Genomic DNA, 21,444 nt, shown 5'->3' on the forward strand with positions numbered 1-21,444 from the left:
CCATCAAAAAAGAGATTACCAACACAAAGTTTGTCGCAGTTATGGTGGATGAGACCACCGATTGCAGCAACGCTGCACAGCTGTCATTTGTACTCCGATATGTTACTGACATTGGAGTAAAAGAAAGATTTTTAAAGTTTGAGGATGTTACAGGAAAAAAACGAGCTCACGATCTAGCAGCTTCAGTACTTGAAGTGTTGGGCAGCTACGATTGCAAAACAAAGTTAGTCGCGCAGTGTTATGACGGAGCCGCTGTAATGGCATCCGGACTTAATGGGGTACAGGGGCGCGTAAAAGAAGACATTCCTCAGGCTCTTTTTGTGCACTGTTATGCACACACATTAAATCTTGTGATGTCTCAGGGAGCATCAAAAATCAAGGATTGCAAGATTTTTTTTGCGAATCTGGGAGGATTGTCTGCATTTTTTACACGTTCTCCCAAGCGCACAAAACTGCTGGATGAGTTTTGCGAGAGGCGGCTGCCGCGGGTCTCTCAGGTGAGATGGAACTTTAACTCCAGGTTGGTGGGCACGGTCCATGACAAAAGAGCTGAGCTGGTAATGCTTTTCCAGCACATCCTCGATCACGCGGAGGATTTTGACCGTGAAACTGTACATTGTGCATCAGGACACTTGTCACAATTGAAAAGCTTTGACTTTTGTTTTTTTCTTTTTTCTTTCATCGACATTTTTGACTTTGCTGATGTGCTCTTCGGAATACTGCTAAATAAGAGCTTAGATGTGCAATTCAGTCTGTCCAGAATTGCAGATTTTTGCCTGATTCTTGAAGATGAGCGTGGGAAATTTGATGGCATCTATGAGAGGACAGCGGAGGCCGCAGGACAGCCGAGCGCAGGCAGAGGCCGAACAGACGTGCGCGCGCACTACAGACAGCTACACGCAGCACTAATCGACAGCATCATCACACAAATCAACAATCGATTTGAGGATCACAAGCGACTACTGTTTGTTGCATTGCTGGATGCACAGCTGTTTGCAAAGTTCAAGCAGACATTTCCTGAAGCAGAGCTCAGGAGCCTGGATGAGAGCTATGGCGCACAGTTTGACCTGGGCAGACTCAGAGCTGAGCTCAAAGTGATGTACAGCATGACAAACTTTCAGGGAAAGAGTCCAAGTGACCTACTGACATTTCTGAGGAGCACGGGGCTTGCAGTCAGCATGTCACAGCTGTATGCCCTCACCTGCTTGATCGTGACCATACCAGTGTCCACCGCATCAGTTGAGCGATCTTTCTCAGCTCTCAAGCGCATCAAAACGTATTCACGGAATACAACCGGACAAACACGACTCTCTGCACTAGCATCTATTGCCATTGAGAAGGAGCTGCTCATTCATCTTAAGCAGGATGCACAACTGCATGATGAGGTCATTGAACGTTTCATCAGAAAGGATCGGAGGATGGATTTCATTTATAAGTAGGCCTAGGCCTAATGGGTGAGTGTCTCACTGTTTAGGAGAGATACAGTTATTGCCTATTTTATACAGCATTTTTGTTATAGTGTTAACTGATTGGTATTGCTGGAGTTTGGGCTGTAGATGGTGATGCTTTGATGTGCCTTAGTACTCTTCAGTAGTACCAAGAAAAATTTATTGTGTGTGCAAGCACACTTGTCAATAAAGCAATTTCTTATTCTGATTCTGATTCTATATAGCTGTTATAATACAGTGCGATGTGTGCGTGCAGAGGCGAACACTGAGTGGGGTGCCCAGGCAAAATTAATCAATGAGGCCCTTTATATATATATATATATATATATATGAAGAGTTCAGATGCAAAAACCTCTAAATGCCATCTGAAATTTTCTTCTAGAATGATCATTTTTATCAAGCTTGTATATTTAAGTTCAATAATTTCACTTAAATGGCAATTAATAGGTCATTTTCATTGCCATTTAAGTGAAATTACTGAACTTAAATATACAAGCTTCATAAAAATGATCATTCTAGAAGGAAATTTCAGATGACATTTAGAGGTTTTTGCATCTGAACTCTTCATATATATATATATATATGATATGTGTGTGTGTGTGTGTGTGTGTGTGTGTGTGTTTTATATACAATAAACGTTTTTTTTTTGTTAATATATCTTCATTACCTAGAGATATTATTATATAAAATTCAAAACACTAACAGAACATAAGTTGTTTAATTTTTACATTTTGTGCTTATTTTTTTAATTAACGAAATGTCAATCTTCATCTTCATAAAAGAAGATACAATAGAATAATACAACAATCTTCAAGATACAGTAAATCTTCAAATGTATAGCTTAACAGATTGTCACCTTAAATCGTTTTTTTTTTTTTTTTTTCATTTAAAAGTGGACATATAAAGCTAGTTGACCAGTGTTCCCGGTCAAAATTATGGAGTAGCCTATTTTAAGTTGTTTCCACTGTTAATAGGAAAATACAAGTAATTGCATCGGCGCCTCCACGGCGCAGTGCGCGCTCCACACTCCGCACAAACACGAAATGTTCTGATCTGCTTTTGCCTTTTATGTTTTATTTATTATACTTAAAATAAATTTGTATATTCGTTTATTTATTTATTTTATTTTTAAATTAAATGTATTACTTTTGGAAGTGCAATTTGATTACCATATGCAGTAAAGTTGAATTAACGTAACCTTCTGTATTTTTTACTCTTCAAAGTGTACACTTGCAGCCAGGCAGGTGGTGATTATAATTAAGCTAAAACCCCATTCAATAATAAGGATAAACAATAATTTAAAAGTAGCCTATATAATTGTCTAACATCTGACTAATTAAAAATTTACCTCAACGCATAAAATGCTAAATGGGGATATCTATATCTATATCTAGCATTAAAAAAACGTCATCTCTCAGTTGCTGAATGTTGTGCAACTACATTGCTACAGCCCTTTTGCGTCTACGTTGTTACAATGTTGCCAGCACGTATAAGACAGTGACGTTGCCATAGCAGAAATGCAGCGTGCAACAGACGTTGCTTTCCACAACGTATGTGTTTGCTGGGATATAGCCGCTCTGCGCTTTGAGAGGGATGAGCAGGAAATAGACAAACGATCTCTTTTCTGATATCTTCATGTTTTCTTGTAAATGGTCTGAAGAGCGAATTTTATCCTCCACAAGGGCAAGACATTTAGGCTATGTTTGATTTTGCGCTGCCAGAGAAAGCGATACTAAATGACGCGCTTGTGTGAAACGCGGTTTACAAAAAAACTTGTTACTGAAGGCCCTGACTGAAACCCCACGGTACGCTACTGATTGATAGTAATGATATTAATGATAATGGAGAGGTGAGGCGAGGTTAGGAAATCAGGGAGAGGACTAATAATAATAATAATAATAATAATAATAATAATAATAAGAATAGGAAAAGGAAAGACCAAAAAAAAAAGGAGTATATATATATATACACACACATACACATGCATATATATATACATACACACATACACACACACACACACACACACACACACACACACACACACACACACACACACATTACAATAATAATAATAATAATAGTAATAATAAGATTGAAAGAGGAAAATAGTAATAATTATAACATACTCATTAATAATAATAACAAAATAACAACATTAATAATTATATGAGGAGGTGGAAGTTATATGATCAGCCTTGAAGTGCGTAGTGTGTGTCAGTTGATTTGTGATGCATTAAAAAGGTGTGACGTTCAGCATGGATCAGTCCAGTGCAATGCCCAGCTTGCCATGCCCCCGTCACCCTTACCCTCTGAATCAAGCTTTTTATTTTTTTTATTATTATTATTATTTTTTTTTATTCCTCCTTCCTCCTTCCTTCCTCCTTTCCCTCCTTTCTCTCCCCTTCTTTGTTCTTCTTTCTCACCTCCCCCTCCTATATTTTCCTTCTTTTTTCTTTTCCTCTTTCAATCTGTGAAAAAAAAAAAAAAAAAAAAAAGTTTGGGAAATAAAGCAGTACGTAAACTTTCTTCCATTTTTTTTTCTTCCCTTCTCCTCTTCCCCCTTCCCTCTTTCCTTCTCCCCTTCCCTCCCTCCTCCTTCCCCTTCCCTTCCCCTTCCCTCTCTCCCCCTTTTCCCTTCCCTTGGATATTTAATTTAAGTATTAGACACAGTTTCTATCTCTTCCTAACCCCCTCTCCCCCACCCCACCTCTTGTTTAAGTACTGATGAAGGTGTTGTTGGGGAATGACTCCAGACAAAGAGGATCTTCAATAGAGATGTATTCTGTTAATAAGTTTTTCCACAATGAAATGTAAACGGTATTTCTTGATTTCCAGTACATGAGGATAGTTTTTTTGGCGATAGTTAGGAACACCAATAGTAATTGACCATTTGAATTATTTATATCTATTGTGGATATGTCACCTAGTATGCAGAGGGAGGGAGACAGTGGGATGTGACATCCCATGAAGTTGGAGAGTGAGTCGGTAACCTTTCCCCAAAATGTTTTAATTGGAGTGCAATTCCATAAGGCGTGAAGATAAGTGTCAGGGGTGTTTTGTGTGCAATGTGAACATGTCTCTGAGGTGAAGCCCATTTTAAATAATTTCTGCCCAGTTAGGTGAGTTCTGTGGAGTACTTTATACTGTATGAGTTGTAAGTTAGCATTTTTAGTCATGGAGTATATGTTTTTGCAAATTTGAGTCCAAAAATCAGCATTGGGAGTAATGGATAAGTCTGATTCCCATTTGGTGGTTGGTAGAGTGCGTTGTCTGATTTTGATATCATTTTGTATATTTTGGAGAGTAATTTTTTGGAGGAAGATATATTAATAAACTCAGAGATTTGAGGGGAAAGGTCTAGATTGATTGGTTGGTTAAGTAATTTTGATTTAATTGACGATTTGATTTGTAAATATTCCAAGAAGCAATTACTCCCAATGCTGTAAGTCTGGGCTATATGGGAAAATGGTGCCAGGTTGTTATTATTAATAATATGCTGTAGTTGTGTGATTCCCTTATCTGCCCATGTGCGAAAGTTTAGTGGCTTCTTGTTAGCTAAAAAATCTGGGTTATTCCAAATTGGGGTGTATTTACATGGTATGAGTGGGGAATTTGTGATCTGATGGAACTCCCACCAGGCTGTCAGAGTTGCTCCTATTGTTGGCATTTTAAAACAGTGATGTTTTTTGATTGTTTGACTGTGAAAAGGTAATTCTGAGATGCTAATGTCTTTGCAGATTGATTGTTCGATATCTTGCCATGTGTATTCTGAAGAGTTAGGTTGAATCCATTTGTATATGTTTTGGAGTTGATTTGCCAGAAAATAATTATAAAAATGTGGTGCCTCTAATCCACCTTGTGATTTTGGTTTCTGTAGGGTTGTTAATTTAATTCTTGGGGTCTTGTTTTTCCAGTAGAATTTTGTAATAATTGAATCTAATGAATTGAACCAGATACGAGTGGGCTGTGTTGGAATCATTGAAAATAAGTAGTTTATTTTTGGGAGTATAGACATTTTTGTTACTGATATTCTGCCCATGATTGATAATGGTAAGTTCATCCAACGTTGAAGATCATCATCTATTTTTTTGAGTAATGGGGTATAGTTGAGTGTAAACAACTCTGGCAGCCTGGCGGAAACATTGATTCCCAAATATGTGATGTAATTGGTGCACAAAGGGATTTGGGATGTTTGGGATGTCACATCCACACTGGTGGAATTTAATGGAAGTATAGCCGATTTATTCCAGTTAATTGAGTATTCAGAAATTTTTGAAAAGGTATCAATGAGTTTTATTGTTTCTTGTAATGATTTTTGGGGGTTTTGTAAGTATAATAATATATCATCAGCGTAAAGACTTATTTTATGGTGTATGTTTAATGTTTGAATTCCTTTGATGTAGTTGTTTTGACGGACAGCAGCTGCAAGCGGTTCGATGAATATGGTGAATAGAGATGGAGAGAGTGGGCATCCTTGTCTAGTTCCCCGGTGTAGAGTGAAGCTGCGTGATGTTAGTCCGTTAGTAATGACAGTGGCTGAGGGTGATGTGTAGAGAATTTTAACCCAGTTGATGAATGACTCCCCAAAACCAAACCTCTCTAATGTGGAAAACAGGAATTTCCAGTTTACTTTATCAAATGCTTTTTCTGCATCAAGAGTGACTATGACAGATTTGTTTTTGTTTATTGATGAGTGGTGAATTAGGTTTACGAGTCTGCGGGTATTGTTTGATGCTTGTCTACCTTTAAAGGTGCATTATGCAACTTTTAAAGTTAAAAATACCCGTTATTCTAACCCATACATGCTTAAACAATTGCCTGATGGGCTGAATGAGCCCTTCTCTGATCACTGAGATTGCCTCTATAATCCTGTACAGTAAAATAAATAAGAGGGATTCGGGTCGGAATCTGAGACTGGGCGTGACGTCATGCGCGTTCAGTTGCAGTGCTGCAGTTTCATTTGTCGCCAGAGGGGGGCATAGTTCTGCAAAAACTCAGAGACTTGCGTTATGCACCTTTAATGAAACCGGTTTGGTCGGGATGGATTATAGTTGGCATGATTTTTTCTATTCTATGGGAAAGAGCTTTAGCAATTATTTTAGTGTCTACATTAATTAGCGAGATTGGGCGATAACAAGATGGTAATGTTGGATCTTTATTGGGTTTAAGGAGGAGTGCAATTGTGGCTGTGATTAGATTAGATTAGATTAGATTCAACTTTATTGTCATTACACAAGTACAGGTACAAGGCAACGAAATGCAGTTTAGGTCTAACCAGAAGTGCAATAGCAGCAAGTGCAGGATATACAGTGGTTCATAAGTGCAGAACATGGATATGTACTGAATAAATATAGAGTTGAATACTATTATAAACAAAAATTTACAGATAGATTGTCCTATGAATATAATATACAGATAACTATTACTGTGAACAGAATTTACAGCTAGATATGTACTGAATATAATAATATACAGATGGCTATTACTATAAACAGAATGTTTACAGATAGATATGTACTGAATATAATATACAGATGGCTGTTACTATAAACATAATTTTACAGATAGATATGTACTATGAATATATATACAGATGGCTGTTACTATAAACAGAATGTGAGCATAATATACAGATGGATATTACTATAAACAGAATTTTACAAATAGATATATGTATAAGTTAGGCTAATGAGCAGTATAACAATGGATTTAAAGTAGTGCAAATAAAGTTTGGACAGAAGCTATCCGAGTGAGTGCAGTGGAAGTAATTGCATATTACATTTAAGGTACGATATTGCAATGTATATATAACAGTCGGTACTGTAAATAAACAGTCGGCAGTGCAAATGAGCATATTCCAGTCAAGGTAGTAGTGCAAGATGCATATGTAAACAGTTGTTACTGTAATAACAGTCAGCAGTGCAAATGAACATTATAGTATTGCAAATAACAAAATGGAGGCAGGTGTGAGGAGGGAGAGGAGAGTCAATCAGTATATAAGGGGAGTGGGATCAATGAGGGTTAGAGTTTAATAAAGAGACAGCTCTGGGGAAAAAACTGTTCTTTAGTCTGCTGGTCCTGGTCCGGAGGCACCTGAAACGCCTGCCGGAAGGCAGGAGAGAAAACAGTCTGTGGGCTGGGTGAGAGGAGTCCTTAAGGATGCTGCGAGCTCGATGCAGACAGCGTTTCCTCTGGATGTGCTCGATGGCAGGTAGTGGAGTCCCAGTGATGCGCTGGGCGGTTTTCACCACCCGCTGCAGTGCCTTGCGCTCTGCAACAGAACAGCTCCCATACCACACTGTAGCACAGTTGGTCAGGATGCTTTCTATTGCACAGCGATAGAAGTTCACCAGGATAGTGGAGGAAAGCTGATTCTTCCTCAGTGTCCTCAGGAAGAAGAGGCGCTGGTGAGCCTTCTTGACCAGGCTGGAGGTGTTGGTTGTCCAGGTCATGTCCGCCGAGATGTGGGTCCCCAGGAACTTGAAACTGGAGACACGCTCAACAGCCATTCCATTGATGTGGATGGTGTCGTGTGTGCCTCTTGACACTTTCCTGAAGTCCACGATGAGCTCCTTCGTTTTGGTGGTGTTGAGGAGCTGGTTATTTTCGGTGCACCATGTGGCCAGGTGCTTGATCTCCTCCCTATAGGCAGTCTCATCGTTGTTGCTGATGAGACCAATCACCGTGGTGTCGTCCGCAAACTTGACGATGGAATTAGATCCGTACACAGGCTTGCAGTCGGAGGTGAAGAGGGAGTAGAGGAACGGGCTTAGCACACAGCCCTGTGGTACACCAGTGTTGAGTGTGATGGATGTGGAGCAGTTGGAGCCTGATCGAACATTCTGGGGTCTGTTGGTCAAGAAGTCCAAAATCCAGTTGCACATGGAGGTGTTGAAGCCCAGGTCTCCAAGTTTGGCTATTAACTTAGTTGGGATGACAGTGTTGAATGCTGAGCTGAAGTCAACAAACAGCATGCGTGCATAAGTGTTCTTATTGTCCAGATGTGTGAGCACAGAGTGCAGTGCCATGGAGACTGCATCCTCTGTGCTCCTATTGCTACGGTAGGCAAACTGGTGTGAGTCCAATGTGGATGGTAGAGAGTCTTTTAGGTGTGCCAGGACCAGCCGCTCAAAGCACTTCATTACGATGGGTGTGAGTGCTACAGGGTGGTAGTCATTAAGGCACTTCGGGCTGGAGTGTTTTGGCACTGGCACAATGGAAGTGCATTTAAAGCATGTTGGTACAGTTGCTTGGGCAAGAGACAGGTTGAAAATGTCTGTAAAAACCCCAGCGAGCTGCTCCGCACATGCCCTGAGTACGCGTCCAGGGATGTTGTCTGGTCCAGCAGCCTTGTGCGCGCTGATCCTGCTCAGTGCATTGCAGACATCTGTGGAGGAGAGTGTGATCGGTGGGTGGTCAGCTGAGGATTTGAGCTTGGTGGCAGTTTCTCTGTTGTCTCTTTCAAAGCGAGCATAAAAGTCATTTAGCTCGTTCAGGAAGTTGACATCAGTGGCTGCGGGGGTGGAGTGAGAGGGTTTGTAGTCACTGATGGCCTGAATGCCCTGCCACATGCGCCGAGGGTCAGCGTTGGAAAAGTGTCCCTCTATCTTAAGCTTGTAGCAGTGCTTGGCCTCTTTGATGCCCCTTTTCAGATTTGCTCTGGATGTGCTATAGGCTTGTGCATCTCCTGATCTGAAGGCAGTATTGCGTGTCTTCAATAGGAGTCGCACTTCCCTGTTCATCCATGGCTTCTGATTTGGGTATGTGGTGATCTGCTTCTGGGTTGTAACACTGTCAATGGTGGTATTAATATAATCCAGTACAGAGGAGGTGTAGCAGTCAATGTCCGTGTGAGAGCCACTGGTGGCTTGAGAAGCAAACATACTCCAGTCTGTGTGTAGAAACCTTTCCTGGAGTGAGAAATCTGCCCCCGCAGGCCACACCTTGATGGTCTTCACTGATGGCTTCACGCGATTGATCAGAGGTGCATATTTGGGGGTGAGGAACAAAGAAAGGTGATCTGACTGTCCCAAGTGGGGGAGGGGTGTCGCGACGTAAGCTTCAGCCATGTTTGTGTAAACATGGTCTAAGGTTTTGTTTCCTCTGGTGTGACAGGAAACATGCTGGTGAAATTTCGGTAGCACTGACTTTAAGTTTGAATGATTAAAATCACCCGCAACAATAAACGCAGCTTCCGGGTGAACGGTCTGTTGTTTACTGATGGCTGCGTGAAGTTCTTTCATAGCAAACTTGGCATCAGCATCCGGGGGAATATAGGCTGCAGTTATAATAGTGGAAGTGAACTCCCGCGGTAGATAAAACGGTCTACATTTAACCATGAGAAACTCAAGGTTAGCTGAACAATGTCTCCCAACAATAGCAGAGTTTGTGCACCAAGCTTTGTTAATGTAAATGCACAATCCACCACCTCTGGTCTTACCGGAGCCATGTAATGTTCTATCCGCCCGGAATGTATGGCGTCCCGCTAGCTCAATAGCGTTGTCCGGTATTCCGCTGTTTAACCATGTTTCCGTGAAAATTAGAACATTACAGTTCAAAAGTCTCTTGCTGTATGTGATGTTGAGTCGAATCTCCTCCATTTTGTTCAACAGCGACCGTACATTGGCAAGGAAAATGCTGGGTAAAGAGAGCCGGTGTGGTGTTAGCTTTAGCTTAGCTCTTAGTCCTCCGCGCTTCCCCCGCCTTTGTTTACGATCTCGCCGGCGCCTGCGAGCACTTCCGCCCGGCCGGGCAGAGTGCATAGCCTCGGGTGATCTGGCGATCTCGGGAAGGAGTCGAAGGTTGTCCATAAAACTGTCGGAAATTCGCAAACCAATATCCAAAAGCTCACCTTGGGTGTACGATGTTAAGGCACAACTGTTCTGGACGAACAGACCCGAAATGAGCAAGAAAAATACTGCTAAATTACAGAATCTGGAGAGACCGCGAGCCTCGCGATGTACTCGCGCCGCCATCTTGGATCTTATATTTCATTGTGTCTGGAAGTTTTGATTTTTGTTTTGATTCGCATATCAACCGGATGAAAAGTGGTGATAAGATAGACCAAAATTGTTTGTAGAACTCAGCAGGGAAGCCATCCAGACCTGGTGATTTATTGTTGGGCATGTGTTTAAGAGCATTAGAAAGTTCTTGTTCTGATAAAGGTAATTCTAGAGTATCCATTTGCTGTTTGTTAAGTTGAGGTAAGTTGATATTGCTAAGAAACAGATTTATGTCATCCTGGGATGGATTCTTTTCAGGGGAATATAGTTTACTGTAAAATTTTTGAAAGATTTGATTTATTTCTTCTGGTGAGTTGGTGGGTGTCCCTGCTGAGTCCTTAATGACTGATATAGTTGTTTTTTCTTTATTGTGTTTGATTTGATTAGCCAGGTATTTACTAGATTTATTACTATGATGGAAGTGTTCTTGTCGTAGTCTGTGAATAAGGAATTGAGTATGCATATTAATTAGTTTATTTAATTGCGATTTATATTTTCTTAGCATATCCTGTGTTTCTTCTGTTGGGTTATTTATGTTAATGTCTTCTAGTTCTTTAATTTTCTGTTCTAGTGCATCTTGTTGTTCTTTCTCTTTCTTTTTTTTGTAAGTGGAATATGAAATTATTTTGCCTCCTAATACTGCCTTTCCTGTTTCCCACAGAAGAGATGGGGATGTTTCCGGGGAGTCATTCATCTCTAGAAAGCAAGCCCACTCTCTTTCAAAGTAGCTGTTGAAATCGTGGTCTTGTAGAAGTGAGGTATTAAATCGCCATCTAGAAATTGGTTTATGTGCAGTGGTTATATTCCATTTTAATGTTAATGGAGCATGATCACTAATTATTATTGGGTGGATCTTTGATTCCGAAATATTGGACATAATAGAATTACTGGTGAGAAAAAAGTCAATGCGAGAATATGAATGATGAACTGGTGAAAAAAATGAGAATGCTTTAATGTCCGGATGCTGGAGGTGCCAACTATCGCCAAGACCAAGATCCCACATGAACTGTTTTATGGTTTCTGCAGATTTCCAAATGCGTTTATTGTCAATATTGTTACATCTATCTGTAGTTGGATCTAAAACTAAATCACCTGCTATTATGATTGGACAATCAGAAATATTTGAAATGGAAGAAAAAAAATTGGTGTGTTATTTAGTGTTGTGAGCTGTCAATCATATTTGATCATGTTTTGTTAACAATTTTGCTCAATGTATCAAATATTTCACGGACAGCTGACTCCTGGAGCTATTCAAATTGTGTGTGGTTAGTTTTCAGTAGTGGCAGAAATGAACTATTCCAATATGGTCAAATAGATTTGTACCTTTTTTGGGCATTTTTACCTCTATAAGGGTATTTTATGTAAATTTCTTTACATGAAAACTAAACACACTGAACATACTGTGACAGAATGCCCTCTCCCAGTAGGCATGATCTCGCGCCGTAACAGGAGAAGTGAGCTAGGGATGGAGGGTGCTTTGGAGGTGGCCGAGGCGAAGCTACAGGCAAGGAGCCAGGAGATGGTGAAGAGATGGCGAAGGGTAGGCATGCCAGCAGAGGAAGCTGGAGGAGGTTTAGGCAGAGGACGGCTGAATGGGAGGAGATGGAACTGAAGGGTCCAAGGTGGTGCAGAATATGGTGATGGGATGGTGGTGAGTGGACGACGATCCCCTGGCAGTAAAGGTGGAGATAGTCCGCTAGCAAAGACCCAGAGTTGCCAGTGCCTCACTCTTCGTACTCGCTGTTCCCTTGTCCGCTGATGTTGCTGGCTCACCCCTCTGGTCAGAAAACACCAGCCGTGCCGAATCATACCACACACTGGAAAAGCAAAGCGAGCCGAGCCGACCCATGCCATGCAGTGGAAAAGCGCAATTACAGTATGATGGAGCTCCACTTCCAGGACGAGGGGCAGCTCTCCGTCTGCGGGGGACTCACACTATTTCTCTGCGGTTGATGGTGGTGATTCGGGCTCTGGGTTAGGCTGTGTTCTGGATCGGGGAAAGACGCTCTCCAGCAGGGCCGGAGTGGGGCCACTTTTCAGCCCTGGAGTTAAGGCCCAAGACCGGCCCACTTTTTCCATGGTGGAATTCCAAATTAGCACTTTTTCCAATTTGGATAAATGAAGCAACAGTTCAGCTGTTACTATTGTGTAGTTTGTATTAATACCATAGTTCAACAAATAGTGTAAAGGTTAAATAATAATTCACTTAGACTTTATAAGAAGCAATTGCGACTTTATATCACACACTTCTGACTATATCTCGCAATTCTGAATTTCTGACTTTAAAAAGAAGCAATTGCAACTTTATTTAACGCAGTTCTGACTTTATATTTTGCAATTTCTGACTATAAGAAGCAATTGCGACTTTAGCCTAATTCACACAATTCTGACTTTATAACACGCAACTGCGACTTTATATCTCAAAATTTTGACCATCTCGCAATGCTGACTTTATAACACGCAATTGCAACTTTATTTCAGGCAATTCTGACTTTATATCTCGCAATTCTGACTTTATAACACGCAGTTGCAACTTTATTTCAGGCAATTCTGACTTTATATCACGCAATTCTGACTTTATAACACGCAATTGAGACTTTATTTCACGCAATTCTGATGTATTCCGAGATGTAAACTCGCAATTGTGAGATAAAAAGTCGCAATTATCTTTTAAATGTTTTATTCTGTGGCGGAAACAAGCTTCCATACCTCCTGGCCTCTTCCTCCCATCCATCCTCCCTGACGCGTACCGTTACGGTAGGGCCGGCCCAGCTATCGGTAGGCGCCGGCGATGCCGCGGGCCCGCGGCTGCGGGCCTAACGTTTTGGAAAGGACTGGCTGTGGACCCAACCAACTCTATAGTAGGGGAGGGGAGAACTCCCTCACATGGTACAACCCATGCAGAGGCAGCGCGCTGCAGTGTCAGAAGGCGGAATGTGTAATGTTACTAACGTGACATTGAAATGTGAAACAAACAAAAAAAATCCTCGACCGGCCCAAAAGTGAAGCGGCCCACCGGGAATTCTCCCGATTCTCCCGATTACCCAATCCGGGCCTGCTCTCCAGACACCGGATGATGGCTTCTTTCAAGTTCTGACCGGTGGTGTTTGGGAAATCTACAGGATGATGGTAATTTACCCTGAGCAAAAACAGACAATATTGTGTCTAAGATGTCACTCAATGTTAACTTTTTGTTTGTTGAACTTTTACATAAAATCAGTATCACATTTACAATCATGCTGATGTTCAGGAAAAACAGCACTCTTTCTCGTGTGAAACTGCTTAACATGGTCTTACGACATAAGTGTAAAAAGATGAAAAGTCATCCAGATTTTATCCTCATATCTTGATGTTTGGGGGAATTCACACTGCATTATAAGAGGCTACATCACGCAGTTAAAGCATGCACTCTTAAAGTGCACAAGCAGGAGTTTATCGTACTTAGAGAAAAAAACGTTCCACAAACATCCAGCAGAAGCTGTTTATCCACCCAACAGATCTAACCACATTTCTGTAGATATAAAACTAAGACGAAAACCATTGCAGCATCCATTTTGATCCTGAAACAAGTGAATAACATTTATAATGTTTGCCTGCATTGTTACAACAAAATTAATCAGCGAATAATAATGAGAAAACACAATAACCTATATAATTATTCATTTAGATAAATTTGCATTTGGTTACCAGAGAGATTTGGTGTTTGGAAAATTTTATCTAGAAATACTTGAGATTATAAAAAGATCTCTTTTTTTTTAATCGCAGACTTTACCACACTTTGGCAAATCTGAGTAAAATAACTCTTTTGAAACTAACACATGTTCCCTATCGATATGGTTCAATCGTGCTGCGTCATACATTCTGCCATAGGAACTCAGACTCCTATCCTGCTATCAAGCTGACTGATCGGCGCTCTGCAAGCAAGCGGATTGACAGCACTCTGCACTCGAGCTGATTCAGCGATCTCCCCTGTGGCCATTCAGCGTTTCTAAAAGATGAGTGTGGCACGTTCAGGGCACCCCTGCACCCATTTGATGAGCACAGTGACTGTCTGGAGAAATCCCACACAGAAGCTGCGCTCACTGAGACGAGCTGTTCTCACTGCAAGAGTATGAGTCTCACCTCTCTCCGCTCGCGGACCGCTTAATCACGCCCAGGAACCTCGGAGGAAGAAACAGCAGAGCCAGAGGCCTGAGAGATCGGGCACGAGTGAGCTCACGTCGGCACAGTTCCCGTGTGCCTCACTCTCCCCCAAGAGGATTCTCAGGTGCTCTACTACCGCAGTCAAGCACCCCTCTTCTAGTCCTCGCTGTCCACCTTCGCCAGATTTTATAACATGGACGTCCCTGCTCTACAAGCAAGGGTCCTATCTGTGTAGCTGGGCTTTGACCGCTACATGAGCTTAACCCACCAGATTCCTTTCATGTGGTTCCGGCATACGGTCTCTTAATGTTGGGTGATTACCTCATCCTATCTAGCTTTGGTGTATTCTCTGGGCCTTTATTCAAGTGTCCTGGGCCAAGGCCTTTGAATTACTGCCGTTACGCAATTATAAGCAGATAATATACAATATACAATATACAGTCACATAGGCTTGTCAAATATACAAGCCTATGTGACTGTGACTATAAAGGTCAACAAGAGAAGTGTGCAGCCACTGAGCAGTTTTTTTTCCAGTAAAAACAGGTGATGTGAAAGATTAAGATCATTGTTAAGAGGCGTCACATGAGAGACTGTTGTGAGGAGAAACAATCAAAACAGTTATGTTATATTACCTTGGCATTACATTACAAAAGAAAAACTAGTAAACACTGCTGCGAGGTTGTTTCTGAGGGAGTGACGGTTAATTTGACATCTTTCTCTCTTCTGACTGCTGTAATCAATCTCTCTATATTTCCCCTTTTGGAAAGTCGTGGAAACGCTATTGGATCAAATGAAAACTCAAAAAAAATATATTTGCTGTAGTCTTGATGTTTTCATTTGAGCTCCATCAGATGAGGCCGTTAACTGCCGTTTTTCAGGGACTTATTCACAATATGGCACACTAATTGCTTACATAAAATTACTATTCCTCCAGGGGGTGCTTGACATAATAAATGTAAGAAAACACAGAGAGACTCTTGAACCTTAGAGTGAGAATGCTTTATTGCTAAAGGCAAGCAAACACAGAGTAAATATACAGCAGTCGTAGTTAATTTATATCTGTGTCTTGTAGAGAAATATAAACAAAAAAAGCCTTTCAAATTGGAATTTTTTAAATCTGACACTGAAAGAGAGCACAAGCACAAATAATCATCAGTAGCCTATTTATGACAAAAACACTAGAGGAACAAGAACACACTTGAAGTTCAGTGTTCTGCTTTAGATTTCAATACTTTCTGGAAAAGATAAACAAATACAAGGCATAAATTATTAAAACTCACAAATATATATGAAAAATTGGTTTGTGAGAAATTACATCAATTAGGTACCTGATGTTTGAATTTGTGCTTGATCTTTTTCAGCTCTTCTGGATCTGATCTCATAAACCACAATAATGACAGTAGCCACGCCCACCAGAGCAGAGAGGACCAATCGGATCACAGCTTCAGTAGGACCACAACAGTTGTTCTCAGAGTTCTCTGAAATAAAAACATCAAACTGAGACCAGCTCAGTCAATAAACTTTAATATCAAAAGTAAAGTATTTAAACAAATTGATATAGAAAGTTAAACATAAACCTAGATGCTATATTGATGTAAAATAAAATGCTAATTAGTACACTGTAAAAAATAATTATGTGGCTTAGTAAATATTACAGAAATTTTTAACTTTATTAACTTAATAAAATCTCTGAATATCGTTTACTTGATTGTTTGAGTTAAACATACCAAAATAATTGAGTAAAAATCCAACAGTTAATTTTATCTAAAATTTACAGATATATTTAAGTTTTTTTCAATAAAATTATTTAGTATTCGACTAACCAATTACTTCTTTATAATACACTTAATATATTTGTTTAATTTCTATCAAAATATTTGAGAATGTTTCATTAAACTGATCTGTTTCAAGAATCAAAAATATTACTTAATTCAAATCAATATTATTAATATATTTAACACTCTTAAGAAATTGAGTAAGTTTACTCAATTAAAACAATTCACCCCTCCCCCACCCTCTGACGTGACGACAACTCGACGGTTGAGTGAGCGCGGGCTGTTTGAACTTGAACTCTCTCCAGTCTCCAGAGCAACAGCTCTCTTCTCTTCTCAGCGTCGCAGATTTGGTGCATTTCCTCTGTGAAATTCAGGTTTGTGTATATTTTATTTTATCTCTAAAATCATTACTGTGCTTTAAATCATTTTATTTAATGCAAAACAGCGTACAGAGGCGTAATTCGACACCTAACCGAGAGTCGCGCCTGTCTTTTTGGGTGAAACGCTTTGCATAAACACACGACTTTGTTCCTAATGATAATGAATATAATTAATTTGGATGATAAAATGTCCTCAGAACTGTCACTTTTTGTTTATTGGCAGGTTATGTCATGTCAGTCGCTCGCAGTATCTTTCGGCTATGAGTGAAATGCAGGACGGCGGTATGGAGTTCAAAGTTCACCCGCAGAGCGCGAGTCCGGCTTCAGCACGAGAACCAGCACCGAGACGGTGGATATTGGATTCAGACTGGTTGATTACACTTGCATTAGACTACCTGAATGTTTAAATATTTCATTTTTACTTATAACATGTTTGTTAAATTAGTTTAAATGTAGGCAATATTGTATGTTAAAAAGTGTAAAATGTGCTGTATTGCTATACTCAGTGACAATAAAGGCCAATGTCATGTACTGGTGGTTGTATGGAATAACGTTACTATTTTACAAAGGTTTAGAGAAAATAAAAAAGTTAATATTACTCATTAATAAAAACACTTAATATTACTCATAAATATTGCTTTTTAAATGTTTAAATGTTAAATTATTTCTACTCAATTTTATTTGTTAATGTACCTGATGCAGTTACTCAGATTTACTTAATTTTATTACTTGCATTTACTCAATTCATACAGTATATTTAATTGATTTCACAGCTTTAAAATTTACTAAATTTTTTTGAGTGTAAAAATGTTTCACCAAAAAAATTGAGTAAATAATAGTTAAACTTTTTACAGTGTATTTTTAACTAATTAATCATGATAAGATACTTCTTTAGATCAACTTTAAAGCTTGAATAACTAAAAGAAGTGAAACATCTATGGTCCCTGAGACGAGGGGAAACCCCTTCCTCCAAATACTACAGAAGCCTTAATTAATCACACCAGTAACACTGGCCAATGGTGTTCAAGAGCGCAAAATATGGGGGGGCTTTCACCACTATACAAGGTGGCACTTGAACGTCATCATTCAAAATTTTGACTGAAGCTACTTGATATTGCAAGATCCCGAGCTAGGTGACAGCAGTATATGCAATGTACTGTTCCTTAGTCTTAGGGAAGTTATGAGAGCAACTGGAGACGTTCCCTTTCGATTCAGTTCTAAGTTCGCCTTGTACGATGCCCACAAGAGACCCGAGAGTCCCGAGACTCATATCTCCGCAGTGGGGGCAATCCGATCTCACATGACACTTTATTAACAGGAAGAGCAGCTCGTTCTACGCGCCATATGCCATTGCACATGCACAAATTAATAACTTTTTTTACAACAAAAATAAGCCATCACTGAACTTACTTAAGCTGGACTGTGATGCTATTTTAATCTAGAAACAAACTTTGTTGCATTATTTTCCTGTTATCGCTGTAAAGCTGCTTTGAAACAGCTGCTGTAAAAAGCGCTATATAAATAAAGGTGACTTGACTTGTCACGTCTCATGCCCAGCAATTGTGAAAGGCCATCCTTATCCTCATCCTTAAAGGGTTACTTCAGGATTTAGCATTAAGCTTTGTATTAGTAGAAAACCTGTAGTATTTTCGAATTACCATGCTTTCCACCCTCATATCCCCCTGAGACAAGAGATTTATGTATTTTTTGTCTGGAAAAAATCCTCCGATGACGCAAAAATCGTCATTTTGCGTCATCGGAGGATTTTCTGGACAGAGGCTAAAGACTACAGCCAGTAGATGGCGTTGTTCCGCATGTTTTCAGCCCGCCCATAGGAGGTGGGATTTCACTCACAGAATGTACACAGTGTCAGCCGTCTTTCTTTGGAAGCTAAGCTAGCAGGCTCTTGTACTGTGGAGAAAGCTGAATAGTAGGAGAAAGCTGAGTAAGTAACCATCCTCCTTTTCCCGGACGGCGGGCGAGATCGTTCAAAATGTCCGGGATTCAGCTTTTGCTTTCTGCAGTCGACATTCATTGTTTACATGGCATGCACACCTTTCAATCTAACTGAATTCATTCCGATTGGTGAATTTGAATGTAGTGTTTACATGAACGCTAAACAAGTGATCGGTTGATGTGCGTTTTACCATTGCTAAGAAAAATTCCCGCTCCTCCGTGAGAGATGCTAGACCCGCCGGCGCGTCTCAGTAATCACGCCACCGACCGGCCTCGCGCTGTTCTCCCGCGGCCGTCAGCCTCGTCCTGCTCGCCACAGTAAACATGATGAATGAATGGCGACTGTAGAACGCAAAAGCCGAATCCCGGACATTTTGGACGATCTCTAAATCCCTCGCAAACTCATCACGTAGGCTAGCTTTGTTGTTTTCATCTGCGCACTCTTACCGGTAGGCGTGGCCTCCTAAGGCAGCGAAGCAAGTGCATTCTGGGAGTTGTTGTCTTTCATCCACATAAGCTAAAAATACATTTTCTGGCTTTTCTCAGTCTAGAAAGCTCCAAATTCAAAAATTTCTTCACATTTCTTCTACTTAAATGACCTATTTTAAATACACATTCATCTTCCCAGAGGTGAAGTATCCCTTTAAGGCTCCCCAGAACACAGTAAGGGATGAGAAGACATTGTCCACTGCAGCGTGTGGATCATTATAAGTCTTGCTTGATGATAGGCTTCTTGCAGAAGGTTGACTGAAGGAAAAGTTTCTGAATGAATGACGTTCAAGCTCCTCCTTATATAGTGTGGGAAGCCCACCCATATTTCGTGTTGTATGTTAAGGGTGGCATTGGGGTGGTCCAATAGGGGGCGGTGACGTACCATGTTTGTGGGCTGTAGCACTGTTAAAAGCAGAGAAGAACATGCCGTGTGGTGTGTGCTTGTGTGTGTATATTGCTGGCTACAGAGATGAGTCCTAATAAAGAGAGACCATTCTGAAGTTCCGTTGTTTATGAGTTTTCCCTTGGAATCTACGATACAACATATGGCGACGAGGATGAAAGTCAGAACTGTGGAGCAGCAGGTTGCCAAGTTCAACGGGGTGAGCTGAGGAAAGTTAATCACTATCACCTGGAGTACTGACTGAACTGAACTATGGCTGGTATGCTGGGATCCGTTACACCGTTTGACAATAAGTCACAATCATGGGAGGAGTATTGTGAAATATTGAATCATTTTTTCGTGGCAAATGATGTTGAGGAACCAGAGAAAAAACGAGCCATATTGTTGAGCTGTGTCGGAGCTCAGACATACACACTGATGAGGAATTTACTGAGTCCTGAGAAACCGGGATCAAAACGTTTTGAGGATCTGGTGAGTTTGCTAAAAAATCACTTTAATCCAAAGCCCAGTGAAATTGTTCAACGGTGGAAGTTTAATTCACGTAACAGACACTGTGATGAAAGCATAGTAGAATATGTGGCCGAACTGAGGAAGCTGGCACAAGATTGCAATTTTGGAGACACACTCACTGTTATGCTGAGAGACAGATTAGTGTGTGGTGTTAATGATGACAGCATACAACGGAGATTACTGGCTGAGGATGGACTGACGTTTGAGACAGCGTTAAGGAAAGCTCAGGCAATTGAAGCTGCTAATAAGGATATGGCTGATTGGCATAAAGATAAAGGAAGTCGAATGGGTACTACTGTTTTCAAGATGGACACAAGAGAAAAAAGTAAGTCAAGTTTTACAGGACTGTGCTATCGATGTGGTGGAAGTAATCATGGGCCCAAAGACTGTAGATTTGCCAATGAAAAGTGTTATAATTGTGGTAAAATTGGACATGTGAGAAGAGTGTGTAGAATGGAACCACAAGAAAAGGCTGTTGATAAAGACGAGAAATTTTGGAAATGGGGGAGAGGAAATCAATCAAAGAGGGCTAATTATCTTCAAGAAGAGGAGGAAGATCAATCTGAAGACGTTTTCACCATGTATAGTATAGAGACACCACAGCCCCATGTACCTCCCATGACACAGACACTGGTTGTAAATGAATGCCCTGTAAAGTTTGAAATTGACACTGGATGTAGCGTGACTGTCTTATCACAGATGGAGTATGGCAAATTAGAAGCTAAGAAAAACTTGCCTAAACTTAAAACAAGCTCTCTCAGTTTAAAAACATACACCGGACAGTCAGTGCACGTTCTGGGTACCATCAAGGTTAAAGTCAAGCACAAAGGGCTTATCAAAGAACTCACAGCAGTGGTGGTAGCAGGATCTGGGCCTAATTTACTGGGAAGATCATGGCTCACAGAGCTGGAACTCAGCTGGGAAAAAGTGACAAAAATTAAAGACAGTTCAGAGTTGTTACAAGATATCCTAAGGAAACATGAAATGGTTTTCAAAGAGGAACTGGGAACATTAAAAGGAGCCACTGCTAAGATTCATGTACCAAGTAATGCAAAGCCTCATTTTTTTAAGTCAAGGTCACTGCCTTTTGCTATGAGAGAGAAAGTTGAAGCCGAACTGGATCGTCTGATTAAAGATCATATTATAGAGCCTGTAAAATTTTCAGAGTGGGCAGCACCTGTTGTGCCTGTTTTAAAACCAGATGGGTCAGTAAGACTTTGTGGAGATTACAGAGTAACCATTAACAGAGAGTCGTCACTGGAGCAGTATCCCATTCCTCGGATGGAGGACATGTTTGCAGTTTTAGCTGGAGGTGAAAAATTCAGCAAGTTA

The sequence above is a fragment of the Rutilus rutilus genome (assembly GCF_951802725.1).
Source record: "Rutilus rutilus genome assembly, chromosome: 8".
NCBI lineage: Eukaryota > Metazoa > Chordata > Actinopteri > Cypriniformes > Leuciscidae > Rutilus > Rutilus rutilus.